Source organism: Lissotriton helveticus, chromosome 10 (genome assembly GCF_964261635.1).
Source record: "Lissotriton helveticus chromosome 10, aLisHel1.1, whole genome shotgun sequence".
Classification (NCBI taxonomy): Eukaryota; Metazoa; Chordata; class Amphibia; order Caudata; family Salamandridae; genus Lissotriton; species Lissotriton helveticus.
In genome coordinates this window covers 587,518,903-587,535,832 of record NC_136071.1, presented here as the reverse complement: position 1 = coordinate 587,535,832, position 16,930 = coordinate 587,518,903, and positions in this window count along the sequence as shown.

The window sequence follows — 16,930 nt, the reverse complement described above, 5'->3', positions numbered from 1 at the left end:
CAGGAATTAATTCCCCAACTTAAAACGCGCCTCAGGGCATGTTTGCACTCACATCACCTCAAGCCCCGCCCCCTACCTTCACCACTGTGCTAACGTGCCCTGTAGAGTGTTCTAAATTGGGGGATTAAGTCCCCTTATATACAGACGTGTAATGAGGCCACAACTCCTCCGCCCGGCACCCGCAACCCCCCCTCCCAATTAATACACACACACACCAGCAGTTGGTCTATTTAAACTATCAGACCGCATTTAAGAAATTTTAATCCCACTGTACAGTACTCTCCGCCGGAGAGCCCTTGCCCATAACTCACACCCCCGCATTGCAACTTTACACCCCCCCTCTCATTCGAGAGTCCCTCCTCTTTCCTCAACCATACCATGATGCCTACAGCCATACATTCCGATGATTACCCATGCTTACACACGAACTACCTAACTCCCCACGGTCAAAACACTTTCGCCATTTCTTACCCACATAGACTATCCATCAAAGCAAAAAAACTCCTCAAACTGAAAATTATTAGACAATTCCCAGAAACACTTATCGTAGACACGTACCACTGCCCATCTAGAGGTCAGCTTAAAATGGACTTCATCTTTTACATGGTCAGACCAGACCATTGGATCAACAGCCTTAATGCCCACCTCCCTATCACCAAAACCACCATCACAGCACTCAATCGTAAACTTACCATCTCCCTGCAAAAACACCAGTCCCTCACCGGCTTCATCTCCACAACCGTTTTTGATAATGGCACCATCCTGATTCAGGCAAAAAATGAGAACCTTGAGTTCTTTGACTCCTTGTTCCCCACGTTAAAGAAGAACTCCACCCCTACCCCGCCTCATGCTCGAAACGCTTGTCTGGTTAAACTCTAACCCCCTGCAAGATTCAGGACCCAGCTCAACCACCCCCTCCTTTCCACCCCCCCGCCTTCGATTGCCAACCTGCACCAACTGTCCACCGTCATGAAAGCGCCTACCTCAGACCTACTCTACCCACCCTCCACTCAGACCCAACACACAACAACAATGCCCCACTCCCTTCTTCTCCCACAAAGACCCCAAAACCCTCCCACTTTCACTCCGACAGCACAACCTACCACCCCCCTTGAGACAACCACTACCACCCCATCACCAATCTTAATCATCACTCCAGGGTAGAGACCTACTCACATCCACAACTAAAGAGCCCTCCCACTACCACCACACCAGACACCCCCTACAATGATATTCAGACCACCAGACAAGAGCCCCACTCACATTCCCACCCCCAGCGGCTCCCTGGCCCTCTCACCCAACCTCTCATAGTGCAGCCTACCTCCAAACTAGATAGAGCGCCTCCTCCCACCTCTATACCCCCTAGAATTATCTTCACTCGTGACTCACCCTCCCATACCCCTCAAGAGGAGCCGTCACCTATTCACCCACTCCCGACATTCCTTAAAAGTAACACCGCTCCATGCTCACTCACACCCCCAACACAGAACACCATCCTTCTTCCCCCTTCTTCTCACACAAATAACATATCGCACTGTATCACCCTTCTGGAAGCTCAGCTAGAAACGCTGGTTCGAGGCTTGAATGATACCCTCTCTTCCCTAGCCAAAATCGAAGTGCCCACCCATCAGCCCGCCCACTCCTCCACCCGTGCCTGCACTAGACTGCACAATTCGCCTCCTCCCATCCCGACCCTCGCCTCCACCAGATCGCTCCCACATGTCAACATACCAGGGGTAGAGAAGCGAACAGACAGACCGAATAGAATGAAACCCTCCCTCTCCCCTCAGGAAGTGACCACTCTCACCCCTTCATTCGTCCACCCCGTGACCCCTGACCAGAACACCTCTCAGCAACCTCAGAGAAAGACCCCTCCCACCCTTACACTGGTCCCCAAGCTGATCTCCTCACCCAAGTCCTTTATTCAAGTGATTACTGGAGTGGGCAGTGAACATCCCCCCTTGAGACTCCCCAGACCCCCGACACACCTAACCTCTCTAACTAGAGCCCAACCCAGCAAGTCATTGCAAGATGAAGAACCTTGCATCAGATGCATGCTCATCAACAGCAGATCTGCCTCCAAACACGCAACAGAACTGGCAGAAGCTATCCTCGCACATGATATTGATGTAGCCTTTATCACAGAAACCTGGCTCAACTCCTTGTCAGCCCCCATCTTGGACATGCTGGTACTACCAGGATTTTCAATCTCTCACAAAGACCGCCATAAGCAGAGAGGTGAAGGTGTAGCTATCATTCACAAGACTAACCTCGCTATCACGGAAAGCTCACCATACCTATACAGCTCCTTCGAATGCCTTTCTATCAACATTAAATCCTGCACAAAGAGTTCAATACTTTGCCATCTCCTCTACCACCCACCAGGCAATTCTACGGAATCCGGAATGCAACTATATGACCTAATTACTCAATGCGCGCTCAACAACGCCAATAACATAATACTGGGCGATCTCAACATTAGATGGAACGAAACAATTAACCCGCTCATCCAATCCCTCAATAACCTTCTGCTAGAAAACGATCTAAAACAACACTGCTCTGAAGAAACACACTACAGAGGAGCGATACTCGATGCAATCATTGCGGACAATTTCACAATCACCATCGACTATATCATCCCAGTAGATTGGTCTGACCACCACTTAATTCTCTTCCACATCAACCAACCAACGCAAACCCGACACATAAAACAAGCCCCTTCCAAATGGATAAGAAATATTGCCCAAGTCCCTCAGATCATCCTAGAAGAAGAATTAAACACTCTTCTTCCGAGCACGACGGAGCACCTCTCTATCACAGATCGCACCTCTCTCTACCACTCCAACATGACGGCCTCCCTTGACCGCCTGGCGCCCCTGAAACTGAAAAAATCCAGAAATATTCCATTGAGATCATGGTTCACCACGGACATCAATGACGAAAGAAGACTTCTTAGATCCCTTGAAAGAATCACCGCGAACAACTCAAGACAGCTCGCAGAAAGTACTACAATCACATCAAGGAAAAAAAATCTTCTTTCTTCTGTTCCGCTCTAGATAATGCAAAAAAACGCCCCAAGGAGCTCTTCAGCATCATCAGAAGCCAAACTTCCAAACCCAACACATCCGATTCAGTGTCCTCCAAAAAACAATGCGACAACTTTTCCAGCAGATCACCAAGATCGACCTCTCTCTCAGCACAAACCCCTCTTTTCTCAGGGAGACCAAGACTTCATCACTGACTGACCACACCTTATTGACCCCACCCACTCCATGGTCCGTCTTCACGCCGATTCAGGAAACAGAGATCATCACCCTGATCGCCAACGCCAAACCTTCATCCCACTCCCTGGATCAGCTTCCTATAAACCTGGCCAAAGTCCTGAAACACACCCTAGCCCCAATCTGGTGCAAAACCATCAACAGTTCGCTGAGCTCGGGAATTATCCCAGACTGCCTCAAGGTCGGCCAAGTCACGCCGCTACTTAAAAAACAAGGGCTGGACACGGAAGATATGAACAACTTTAGACCCGTGTCAAACCTTCCACTCTTATCCAAAACACTGGAAAAATGTGTTCTCCCACAGTTAACCCAACACTTAGAGAACATCAAGCTCCTCGACCCCCACAAATCGGGTTTCAGAAAGGGATGCAGCACTGAAACTGCCATCCTTAACATCATAGACGATCTACATAATTCACTTGACTCAGACCAATGCTGCCTTCTCATTCTCCTTGACCTATCGGCCGCATTTGATACTGTCGATCACACACAGCTCCTAAAAGTCCTTCAAGAAAGAGCAGGCCTAAACAGGAATTGACTGTACTGAACTGGTTCTCCTTCTTCCTACACAATCGCTCGCAAAGAGTAAAAATCAAAAACTTTGAATCCGACCCCCTCCCCATCACCAGAGGAGTCCCACAAGGGTCAGTACTCTCCCCCCAACTCTTCAATATCTACATGGAACCTCTCACCACAATACTCAGGAATTCCAACATCCCCTTCCACCTCTACGCTGATGACACGCAGCTCTATCTGGAAACCACCTCTATGGATGACATTCTCAAACTCAATGACACACTCAAAGACGTTCAACATTGGCTATCACAAAACCACTTGAAGCTTAATCAAGAAAAAACCGAAGTTCTACTCATCTCCAACAGAGACGAAAACCCCCAAATGGAAGAATGGCTCAAAGCCATCGACGCCCTCAATTGCACCCTCAAACCGAAAGATTCGGTCAAGTCCCTAGGTATCACCTTAGACCCCAAACTAGACATGAAAAAGCATATCGCGAACTCCGCCAAAAGCGCCATCCTCAATCTGAAACTTCTCTACAAAATAAAACCCTTCCTGCCCCCAAAGGACCTTCAACAGGCCACTCAAGCACTGGTGATTTCCAGAATTGACTATGGAATCGCAGCCCTGACCGGCTCAGCCAAATAACACCTAGGCCCCTTGAAAACCACCCTCAATGCCGCGGCTAGAATGGTCACAGGAACCAAGAAATTTGACCACATTTCCCCGCGCTCAAGGATCTGAAATGGCTCCCTATTGAACAACGAGCCAACTTTCGGACAGCATGTCTGACACACAAAGCCCTCCACACTGGCAAACCAGAATACCTGGAAGCGAAACTCAAAAGGGCTGGCCTAGCCAGGAACCTCAGAAGCTCCAACACGCTTCTTCTCATTACTTTGAAATCGCGGAAACGCAAAAATATAAGTAAATCCTTTGCGGGCAATGCACCCAGGATATGGAACGCCATCCGCCTCACATCAGAACGACCTCCCATTTCCCGAAATTCAAGACTTTACTCAAAGCCCTCTTCCTTGAGGCCACATGAACTCTATGGCGATGATCTTAATATGATATGTATGACTAAGCTATTTGCAAAGCCCACAAGTTCGCTGGTTATCGGCCTTCCTCGCCGTTAAGGCACATTGTTGTACTTGCTGGGAAGCAATAAATAGGTGTAATGAGGCCACGCCCCTTTTTACACCGCTCTGCAATGCAGTCCCGGGCATGTTTGCAGAGGGGTAACTGATTCCCCTTGCATACTGGGGGTCCCTGGGGGCCAACAAGCCCACCAGGAATCTCCAGTATGCGCCAGGGGACTGCATTGCAGATTGGTGTAATGAGGCCACGCCCCTTTTTACACCTCTTTGCAATGCAGCCCCGGGCGCGTTTGCAGAGGGGGAACTAATTCCCCTTGTATACTGGGGGTCCCTGGGGGCCAACTAGCCCACCGGGAACCTCCAGTATGAGCCAGGAGGCTGCATTGCAGAGAGGTGTAATGAGGCCACACCCCTTTTTACACCTCTCTGCTACGCAGCACCCTGGCGCATAGCAGAGTAGGTGAGAGAGATGACACACGCAAAGAGAGAGATGACGCAGGTAGAGAGTGAGATGACACACGCAAAGAGAGAGATGGTGCAGGCAGAGAGTGAGATGACACATGTAAAAAGAGAGATGTTCCCTGTGCCTGTGGCATCTCTCTCTCTGTGAGATGACACACACAAAGAGAGAGATGGCGCAGGCAAAGAGTGAGATGACACACGCAAAGAGAGAGATGGTGCAGGCAGAGAGTAAGATGACACATGCAAAGATAGACACGGTGCAGGCAGAGAATGAGATGTCACACGCAAAGAGAGAGATGACATACCCAAAGACAGAGATGGCGCAGGCAGAGAGTGAGATGACACACGCAAAGAGAGAGATGACACATGCAAAGAGAGAGATGGTGCAGGCAGAGAGTGAGATGACATACGCAAAGAGAGAGATGACACACGCAAAGAGAGAGATGGCGCAGGCAGAGAGTGAGATCACACACGCAAAGAGAGAGATAGTGCAGTCAGAGTGACATTAATGTTGAACCTGTTCTGCACTGCCATAAAATGAGAAACAGCACTCACTGCATGATTTCCTACTCTGGTGAGACACAGTTGCTGTGCTATAAAATTACTTTTGTTGTAAACTGGTGTTTATATCGTTTAGTTATTGTAATTGCTATGTAGTATGTTAGTAGTGGTCTATAATACGTTATTTTTTATTTACAGCAGATTGTAATTATCAAGAAAAAGAAGAAGCAAAATGCCTACAAAATCTCGTCAAAATAGAAAATATAAGAAAACTTACTTTTCCAAGAAAACGCAATTACAAGATGTATGTAAAAAACAAAATACGGAGCAAAAGAATAATGTTCCTGGTAAGGCAACTAAGCATTTCATACGGAAATTAACTCAATGTAAAAAAAGTCAAGATAATGCACAAAAGAAAAAAAATGTTTCTGCAACTACAAAGAAAGAGCAAAAATGTAGAACAAGTTTATGGAGATGATATTGTCTATATTAATAGACGTAAAAATCAGTTCATTGACATTCGTAGGCAAATGTTTTATAACAGAATTATTTTAAATGTATTAAAAAATGTTAAAAATTGCAAAAGGAAAAGTGATTTATATAAGAAAAAAAAGTATAGAGAGGATAGTTGATCAGGCTTTTGAAATGAATTGTTTTCATTTATTTTAGTAATCAAAAGAATTCGTACACTAGACAAGGTAATCAATGTTTTGAAATCAAAAAGTAAGTGGAAAAGAGTAATTAATCAGACTAATTTTTGTGATGTTTTTTATGGAGAATGGAAGCATAGTTCAAGTTGTGAGTATTTTTTAATGAAGAGAGTTATTTTCAGGGTAATGATTTGGTGCATGCAGTTGACACCAGTGGTCGAGTACATGAGGTGTAGGACGGTTGTCCGGTTGAAAAAGAAGAGATTGTGCCTAGAAATACAGAAGAGGTGTTACCTGATGACGTTTTAGGGAGATGTCCTAAGGCTCCAGTATATACATGGAATTGTAGTAGTATTTGTAGTGTGCGACAGGATTCAATTGATTTGTTTCGCAATATCTTACGTACATATACTAAGAAAATTCTAAAACAAAAAAATTTAAATGTTGCAAGAGTTAGATCCTTGCAGAGTAAGAGAAAAAACAGGTTTGCATGGGCATTCACTGGCTTGTCTTTCTAGAAAAGTATGTCAGTGTTTTTCATCATTTTAGGATGTTAGCAGTACACCTTTCTAAAGTGAGGAAATTAGTGAGAAGGTTGTATTATGCAAAAAGTCCCGCACTAATGTTAAAAAAGTTGAACAGTGCTCTTTTGCTTGGATCTGTATTAGATGTGAACAATATTTGTGAAGAAATTGAGTTAAGTTACTTTGGTGAAAAATAGGGCAGTGCAGAAACTGATACAGTAATAGAAGGTAATGTGGAAGAGAATGTACAGAATTTAAGGACAGAAAATTTTGAACATGAAATTACAAAGTTTAAGGTCATTTCAAGTGAAAGGCCACATTTTTCTTGTGTGTGTTGTCGACGAACTCATTATAAGAATCAGACTAGGTTAGTTGATTTATATGTAAAAAGTGAAAAGGAAAATAATAATGAGTGGAAGGATTTTGCAACTTATTTGTTGGTAGCGAATTGTTTTGATTTGGGTTCTGATCTGCGTATTTGTAAATATTGATATAATAAATTAAATGAAAACAAAATGCCTGCTAGAGCTGTACATAATAATCTTGAGTTGGTAAACATTCCTTCTGAATTGATGGATTTAAATACTTATGAGTCTATTCTGATTCAATGTGTGCATCCATTTCAGGCTATTGTTCGCATAGAGCCTAAGACAGGGAAATTGCCTCCTTCAGATTTACAGAGAGGATTAAAGGGAAGAGTTGTTCATTTGCCGCTAGATTTAAAGAAACATATTGATACAATTGGCGTTGAAAAAGTGAAAGAGGAACCTCTGGTTATTCTAGTTAATGGCGTTCCTACAAAGAGTAAGAAACTCTGGCAAAAATTTGTGGATGTTAGGAAAGTCAAAAAGGCAACGTTGTATTTGGTAAAAAACAATCAGTACTACAAAAATGAATATGTAGGGGGAGAGGAAACAACTGTAGAAGAGGACAGTGATTTCTCAGCTGGGCAAATTGAAAAAGTAGATGTGTCTAGAAGTGAAGAAATTTATGAACATTATAGTGTTCATCCTCTGCATTCCAAAGAAGTAATGGGGAATGCTATTGACTTGTTCCAAATGAAAGAAGCAAAAGGAAGTCCCATTAGTGTATGGGAAGAAAGCTTGGAAGCTCATTGTTTTCCTCAGTTATTTCCAACAGGTCAAGGTGGTCGATATGATGACCGATCTGTTCAAATTCCTGCATCTGAATACCGGACTTTAAGATTATATGCAGAAGATCCAAGGTTTCGCCAATGTATTCCATATTTGTTTCATCTTCTGTTTGAGAGTGACTTGTCTGGACTTTCTTATGCAGTGAACCATATACTGAAACGTGGAGTACATCTGCAAAATGTTTCGGCAAGGAACTTTATGGATAAAGTCCAACAGCAAGACACTATTTTGGATTCTCAGCGAATTAATCTCATGGCATGTCAGCGTGGTACCAACGAGTATTGGTACCGTCGTCATGGGGAACTGAAATGTATGCTAAGAAACTTAGGACCTCCTACATGGTTCCTTACTCTTAGCTGTGCTGAGTATGTTTGGGAAGACTTACTTCAATTTCTTCCAGAGGCAAATACAAACATAGAAAATATAGAAAACAAGACACCTGGAGAACTGTGCTCTTTGGATCCAGTTAATGTATGCAGGTATTTCAATCATAGATTTGAAGCTATGATGTCTTTTATCACAAACAAAAAAAATCCTCCTCTTGGAGATGTTCTGGATTTCTTTTGGAGAAAGGAGTATCAAGCAAGAGTTGCTCCTCACATAGATATGCTGCTATAAATCAAAGATGCCCCCAAATTTGGAACAGATTCAGATGAGACAGTGATGAGTTTTATTAAACAATATGCTACATGTGCTGTACCAAAAAGTACAGAAGAAAACAATTTAAGACAACAAGTGTTACGATTTCAAACCCATCGTTGTGGAAAATACTGTTGTCGAAAATACAGATCTAAGGACAAGTTCTACACAAAATGTCGTTTTGCATTTCCACGTCCAGTAACATCGAAAGGAAGAGTGAACAATTTGATTTCATCTTTACGACATACTGTGACAAGAAGATCACCAAAAAATACATACAACTTAAAAGAAATGAAGAGTCCAAATACATAAATGACCATAACCCAGTCATTTTGTCCAAGTGGAATGCTAACATTGATATTCAATATGTTGGTGACAACTCTATTGCTGTGGCTCTATATTTAACGTCTTACATAACAAAATCAGAAAAGACAGAACTAAAGGAAATGTGGGAAGAAATTTGTCATGAAAAGAGCCTAAGTAAGAAATTGTACAGTAACAGTCTGAAGATGTTTTTGCATCGAGAAATTGGAGCATACGAATGTTCAGATCGGTTATCATCAGCAAGTCTATATGCCAAATCTAGAACAATCATTTGGGTGAGTCTAGGTCTTGCTGCAACACGAAACCGAGTTTTGAAATCTGTACAAGAAATTGAGTATTTGGCAGAGAAAGAACCAAACAGTACAGATATTTTGAAGACAAACATGTTGGATGCATACTATCCAAATAGAAGTACTCATCTTGACAATGTTAAGAGGAATATTACAGAAGATATAGATACAGGAGTATATGCTTTAATTGGATGTGAAGGATGTCTGGTGAAACAAAGAAAAGGACATTTGATTAATCATCGAAAATTGAGTTGCGAATCTCCTGACAAAAGGGAATTTTACTATTTAGCTCTTTTGCAACTCTTTAAGCCATGGCGTACAGAAGAGGAACTACTTGGATATTTTCTCAGTTATGAAGATTCTTTCAATGCAAGCAAAAATACTATAGAATGTCCTGCTTTCACTAATTATCTGCAAATGTTGAACGATGAAATACAGCAAGAAGCTACAATTACAGCAGAGATTGCTAGAGACAGTTCTCAAGACAGGCAGAGTTCTGCTTTGTTGAGTCAGGATGCACTCGGAGGACCAATTATTCAAAATGAAGCTGCTACTGCCATGGATGAGGTGGAAAGAGCAATGGAACAAGCTCAGGAGGATGTAGTAAACTTAGAAGAATTGAAAAAACAACTAAACCTTGAGCAGAAACAAATATATGACGAAGTAATAGAACCGATTTAGCATGGTTTATGTCATGAGAAAAAAGAGTGCTCATGTACGTAATTTAAACCTGTCCGACTGTACGTGAGTGGAGAAGCAGGAACTGGAAAAAGTTGTCTAATTAAAGGAATTGCAACTTATCTACAGAAAAGAACTGAGTCATCACTCTCTTGTGTTGTTACCGCTCCAACTGGGTTGGCAGCACCTAACATTAAAGGGATTACTTTACATCGTTTATTGATGCTGCCAGTAGAGCACGATAATAAATTACAATACCACAAGCTATCTGGAGAAGCTTGTTGTGAAGTTTCCAGAGTCCTGAGGAAAATTAAACTTCTTATCATTGATGAGGTAAGCATGGTATCAAATGTAATGCTTGCTTTTGTGCATTTAAGAATGCAACACATTTTTAAAACAGAGTATGATGTGTTATTTGGAGGCAAACACATCATTGGGCCTTATTTATGAACGCCTTGCGCTACCGGTGCGTCACTTTTTCCTATTTTAAAAGTGACGCACCGGCGGCGCAAGGCCTTCATAAATAAGGCCCATTGTTTTTGGAGATGTACTGCAGCTAACTCCTGTGAAAGGACAACCAGTGTTTAAAATGCTTATGCATGAAGATACCAGAAAGTGCCTAGGGAGCATTGGAAATGTTAATATATGGTTATATTTTAAATATGCAGAACTGCTTTAAAATATGCGACAGGCAAAGGATGAAGATTATAAAAATATTCTTCAAGATATAATGATTGGAACTGCTTTAAAATATGCGACAGGCAAAGGATGAAGATTATAAAAATATTCTTTAAGATATAATCATTGGAAAAGTAAGTGAACATGGCAAAGAAGCTTTACAGGCACGATTGTTTCCAAACGCAAATATTATCCCAGAGAATATTTATAGGAAAATTGCTGAAAACAAATCTGTGATATGCTTGATGCCAACTCTGCTAGAATGTTCAATCTTCAACAACAAAATGTTAAAATTAGAAAATTAAGAGATTGTATAACTGGAAGCTATTGATAAGATAGAGCATGAAGGAGCTACTATTATTTTGTCAGAAAAGTTGAAATCAAAATTGGATTCTTTAGAGAAGACAATATCTAAAACTGCTGGTTTTGAAAAGAGTCTATATGCATGTTTAAATTGTCGTATAATTTTACGACGTAATTTAGATGTGGAAAGAGGTTTAGTAAATTGTGCAATGGGTCATGTTGTTGATTTTGTGAATTACCGAAATAGAGATGAAATTGAATTTTTGAAAATTAAATTTGATGTTGTACAACAATTGAGTCGATTTTTGCTTGTGAAAGATTTATATGTTCACCGAAAACAGTTTCCTTTTAGTTTGGCAAATGCAGTAACTATTCATAAATCTCAAGGTTTAAGTGAAGATAGTGCTTTGGTGAATATTGGAAGTTCTGTGTTCAAGGAGGGTATGGCATATGTTGCTTTATCTCGAGTCAGAACTTTATCTGTATTATACTTGATTGATTTTGATGAGACAAAGATTAGTACAGATCAAAATTGTATAAAAGAATATAATAGGTTAAGAAGAGAATATGCTCCAAATTTACCTCAATATCCTTTATTTGAAAAGCGTGTGGTAGGCCGAAAAAGAAGAAATGAGAAAAATTGTAGTGAAGTTGTAGCAAAAAGAAATAAAATGGATGAACCAGTAATTGTAAGCAGAAAGGAAAAGGATTCTGTTGAAGATGTTGTTGGATTTCAGTTTGAAAACAGTTCTGGTGTCAACTGCTATGCTAATGTAGTGGTTAATGTTGTTTTTTTTTCTCCGAACTTTACAAGAGCAGATTGTAGAAAATCGGGATTAAAGATTTTGTTGTTTGTTGAATTCTGTGTTTCAGAAATGTAGCAGTGATAAAACAAAAATAGAAAGTGTTTCTGATATTCGCAATGTTTTAGACATATGTTGTGGTCTAAATCAATTTTCACAGAATATTCAGCAAGATTGTCAGGAATTTCTAATGTATATGCTTGTTGTATTGCAAGATGAAGGTATAGATGTTGAAAATCTTTTTGGCCTTTCTTATAAATGGCATCATGACTGCGACAATTGTTCCTTTCAAGTAGTACTACAATAAACACTGAAAGATTTATATATTTGATGTTACCAGACTCCAAATCAGTGTCTTTTAATAATCTCGATAGAGAAGCCAATCCAATCCAATCCAATCAGAAATTTGTATAGCGCGCTACTCACCGAGAGGGTCTCAAGGCGCTTAGGGGAGGGGGGGTCCGCTATTGAACGAACAACCAGGTCTTGAGTTTCTTCCTGAAGGAGAGGTGGTCCTGGGTACGACGGAGGTGGGTGGGGAGGGAATTCCAGGTTTTGGCCGCCAAGTAGGAGAAGGATCTTCCTCCCATGGTGGCGTTTCGGATGCGGGGAATCGCGGCGAGGGCTTGGTTGGATGATCGCAGTTGGCGGGTGGGGGTGTAGAAGGTCAGGCGGTTGTTAAGCTAGCTGAGTCCTTGGTCGTGGAGGGCCTTGTGTGCGTGGGTGAGGAGACGGAACCTGATTCTCTTGCTGACGGGGAGCCAGTGCAGGTCTCTCAGGTGTCCGGAAATGTGGTTGTGTCGAGGTATGTCCAGGATGAGTTGTGCGGAGGCGTTCTGAATGCGCTGGAGTCTTTTTTGCAGTTTGGCTGTGGTTCCGGTGTAGAGGGTGTTTCCGTAGTCTAGCCGGCTGGTGACAAGTGCCTGGGTGACCGTTTTCCTGGTTTCGGTGGGGATCCATCAGAAAATCTTTCGGAGCATGCGTAGGATGTTAAAACATGATGATGAGACGGCGTTGACTTGTCTGGTCATCGAGAGGGAGCAGTCAAGGATGAAGCCCAGGTTGCGTGCATGATCCGTTGGTTTGGGTGCGCTGCCTAGGGCCGGAGGCCACCAGGAGTCGTCCCAGGCAGAGGGGGATGATCCCAGGATGAGGACTTCTGTCTTGTCTGAGTTAAGTTTTAGGCGGCTGTTCTTCATCCACTCTGCTACTTCTTTCATCCCTTCGTGTAGGTTGTTTCTGGCGGTGGTTGGGTCTTTGGTGAGGGAGAGGATCAACTGGGTGTCGTCGGCGTAGGAGATAATGTTGAGGTTGTGTTGGCGCGCGATGGCTGCGAGGGGGCTCATGTAGACGTTGAAGAGGGTGGGGCTGAGTGATGAACCTTGTGGTATGCCGCAGATGACTTCAGTGGCCTCTGGGTTCTTCCGGCGAGGAACGAGGTGATCCACTCCAATGCCTTATCTTGTATTCCGATGTTGCTAAGGCGTTTAACTAGGGTGCGGTGGCAGACAGTGTCAAACGCTGCGGAGAGGTCCAGGAGGATGAAGGCTGTTGTTTCCCCGTTGTCGAGCAGGGTCCGGATGTCGTCTGTGGCTGCAATGAGGGCGGTCTCGGTGCTGTGGTTGGCTCGGAAGCCGGACTGTGAGGGGTCGAGAGAACCGTTGGATTCGAGGAAGGCGGCAAGCTGACTGTTGACGGTCTTTTCGATGACTTTGGCGGGGAACGGGAGGAACGAGATGGGGCGGTAGTTCTTGAGTTTGGTGGGGCCTGCTGATGGTTTCTTCAGGAGGGCGCTGAGCTCTGCATGCTTCCAGCTTTCTGGGAAGGTAGCGGTGTTGAAGGAGCAGTTGGTGATGTCCCGGAGTTGGGGTGCGATGACGGAGTCGGCCATGTTGAAGATGTGGTGGGGGCATGGGTCGGTTGGCGATCCGGAGTGGATGGTGTTCATCGTGCGTATGGTGTCTTCTGGTGCTGACCGGGGTCCAGGCGCGGAGGGTGGTGGTGGGGGGCTTCGGATCTGTGGTTGGGGGTGTGGACGGGTCGCCGAAGCTGTTGTGTATGTCTACGATCTTGCTGTGGAAGAACAAGGCGAGAGAGTCGCAGAGTTCTTGTGAGGGAGTGATGTTGTTGTTGCCGGCGCTGGGGTTGGTGAGCTCTTTGATGATGCTGAAGAGTTCCTTGCTGTTGTGGGCATTGTTGTCTAGTCGATCCTTGAATACAGATTTCTTGGTGGTGCGAATCAGCTGGGGGTGTTTGCGGGTGGCGTGCTTGAGGGCGGTCATGTTGTCTGTGGTCCAGTTTTTTCGCCAGGCTTTCTCGAGGGTGCGGCAGTTCTTCTTGGAGATCTTGAGGTCGTTGTTGAACCAAGAGGCTTTTTTGCTTCCTGGCTTGCTGGGATTGTTTTTCAGGGGTGCGAGGTCGTCAGCGCAGTTGGAGATCCACTGTGCGAGGTTGTTGGCTGCTTGATTGGGGTCCGTTGATCTGGCAGGAGGGTTCTGGTTCAGTGATGAGGTGATCTGGTCGGTGGTAATCTTGTTCCAACTTCTGCGGGGAACCTGTTGCGGCTGGTGTTGGGTCGTGGCCTTTTTGAAGCTGAAGTGGACGCAGCTGTGGTCTGTCCAGTGGAGTCCCGTGGAGTGGTTGAAGGAGATGTGCTTGCTGGAGGAGAAGATTGGGTCGCGCGTGTGTCCGGCATAGTGGGTGGGGGTGTTTACCAGTTGTTTGAGTCCGAGATTGGAGAGGTTGTCCAGCAGGGTGGTGGTGTTGTTGTCATTGTTGTTCTCCAGGTGGAAGTTGAGGTCCCCTAGGAGGATATAGTCATCGGAGGGGAGGGCGTGTGGGCTGACAAAGTCAGCGATGTCTTCGCTGAATTGTGTGCGGGGTCCTGGGGGCTGTAAATGAGTGTGCCTCTGAGTGTGGTCTTGGGGTCGGTGTGAATCTGGAAGTGAAGATGTTCGGCGGCTGTGAGGGTGTCGTCGGAGCTGGTCGTGATGCGGATGGTGTTATTGTGGACGATGGCGATGCCTGCTCCTATTTGGTTGATGCGGTCCCTTCGGATGATCTTGTATCCATCCGGGATGGCTATGGCGATGTCGGGCGCTGATGAGGCGTTCATCCAGGTTTCCGTGAGGAAGGCGACATCTGGAGTTGTGGTGTCGAGTAGGTTCCATAGTTCCACGGCGTGTCTGTGGACGGAGCGGGTGTTGAGCAGGATGCACTTCAGGTGGTTGAAGTTGATGCTCTGCTTGGCGTCTGCGGTTGCAGTGTAGGTCCTAATGCAGCAGAACTTGCAGGATTGGCAGGTGAAGGGTCCGTGGGTGTGTCCTGGGGCGGCTCGGTGGCAGTCGGGGAGTCGGCCGGTATTGAGTGCGGTGAGGGTGGCGGCGTCGTATGTCCGGCAGGTGGGATGGCCTCGGCGGGGGCCAGGGGGTCTGGCGCTGGGCGCGGTCCAGGCGCGGACGGGCGTAGACGGGCTTGCCTTTGGCGCGCCTTCGGCGCGCACGGGGCGCACCCACTGCACATGAACGATGCGCGTTTGCCACCCTGCCATAATTGGAGAGTGGAGGGGGGCGGAGCGAGGGAGGAGCAGCTGGGAGGTGGGAGCGGGGTGGCGAGTGGGGAGGGGAACGTAGATGCTGTAGGGAACGGGGGTGGGGCTGCGGGGGAGCAGCGGCAGGGAGCGGGGTAGGTCAGCAATAGAGACGGCGGTGGGGGAGCAGGGCGAGCAGGGGCACAACGATGAAAAAATAAATAAACAGAGCACAGGCACAATGCAGGGGGCAGAAACAAACAGGGTCCAAGAGACGATAACGGGCACAATGCAGGGGGCAAAGAAAGCTACAGCAGGGGCACAACAGAGAAAGAAGCAAATCAAAACATGGTCTTTACCCAATGTAACTCTGCAATGTTATCAACATTATATATACAACGATATGGACAGTATGTAATTTTAATGTTCCAACAATGTACACCTGATGGAACTAAATTGACAACTTGAATTAAAAATGTTGTGGCTTCTCAATGATCAATTTCAGGAAGAACCATTGTAACTGCAGCAATTATTTTCCATGATGGTCCTTCTACAACATCAGGACATTACACAGCTTATTTAAAACTTCAAAAAGGCTGGACTAATTGTAACGATACTCAATTGACTTTCAAACAACGTTTGCCTTCTGACTTTCTAAAATTCTTACCTAGTGTTCTTACAACCAAAAGTTTAGGAAATGTAATTGGCCTAGGAAGATTAGAGCTGTTAATAAAAGTTAGTCTGCTGTTCAAAATTGCTTTGTGAGTGAGAGTGATCAACATAATAAAAAAACTTGTAGTTCTCATAGAGGTAGTGTAAGTGTATCACATAGTGAGAGATATCAGTATTATAGGAAATGTTGATCATGAGTGAGCCAGAGGTGGAAATATAACTATTGTTAGATGATCGAATAGATGTTGGAGCTTTTCATTCAGAAAGTCGGGTAAATGGAAGTTTAAAAGTACTATTAAGTAATTTCCAAAAAAAGGACTTTTCATATACTATTTGGCCTTGTGGAAAAGTAAGTGAATCAAAAATGAGTATTTCGGGTAAATGTTGTTAATTTATGTTTCTATATTACTTTACTTTGGGAGTATAATAATGACATACTAATGTTTTATTAATTTGTGATTGTTGATATGTACGTAACAAATTATTGTTTGGAAGAAAACATTTAAGATATGTTTTTTTCTAAGTTTTACATTATTTATTGAAACGTTGTATGGGTTTTTTAAACACAATCTTTTTGATTGTGTTTTTTTTGCCCGCTGTCATATGATGAGTAGTATTGAACTCACTGTTTTTAGTGAAATTCAATGTATTCTGAGAACAGCAAAAATACACCTTATAGTATGTTGTACAAATTATTTTGTATTTTGTATTGTGAAATATATATTATACTCCCCTTGTCTCACGCTCACTCACCTTTATCCACCCTCTATCACACCTCTTTACTCACCCTCTCTGCCCTTCTCTCACCCTCCTTCACCCCAGTTGC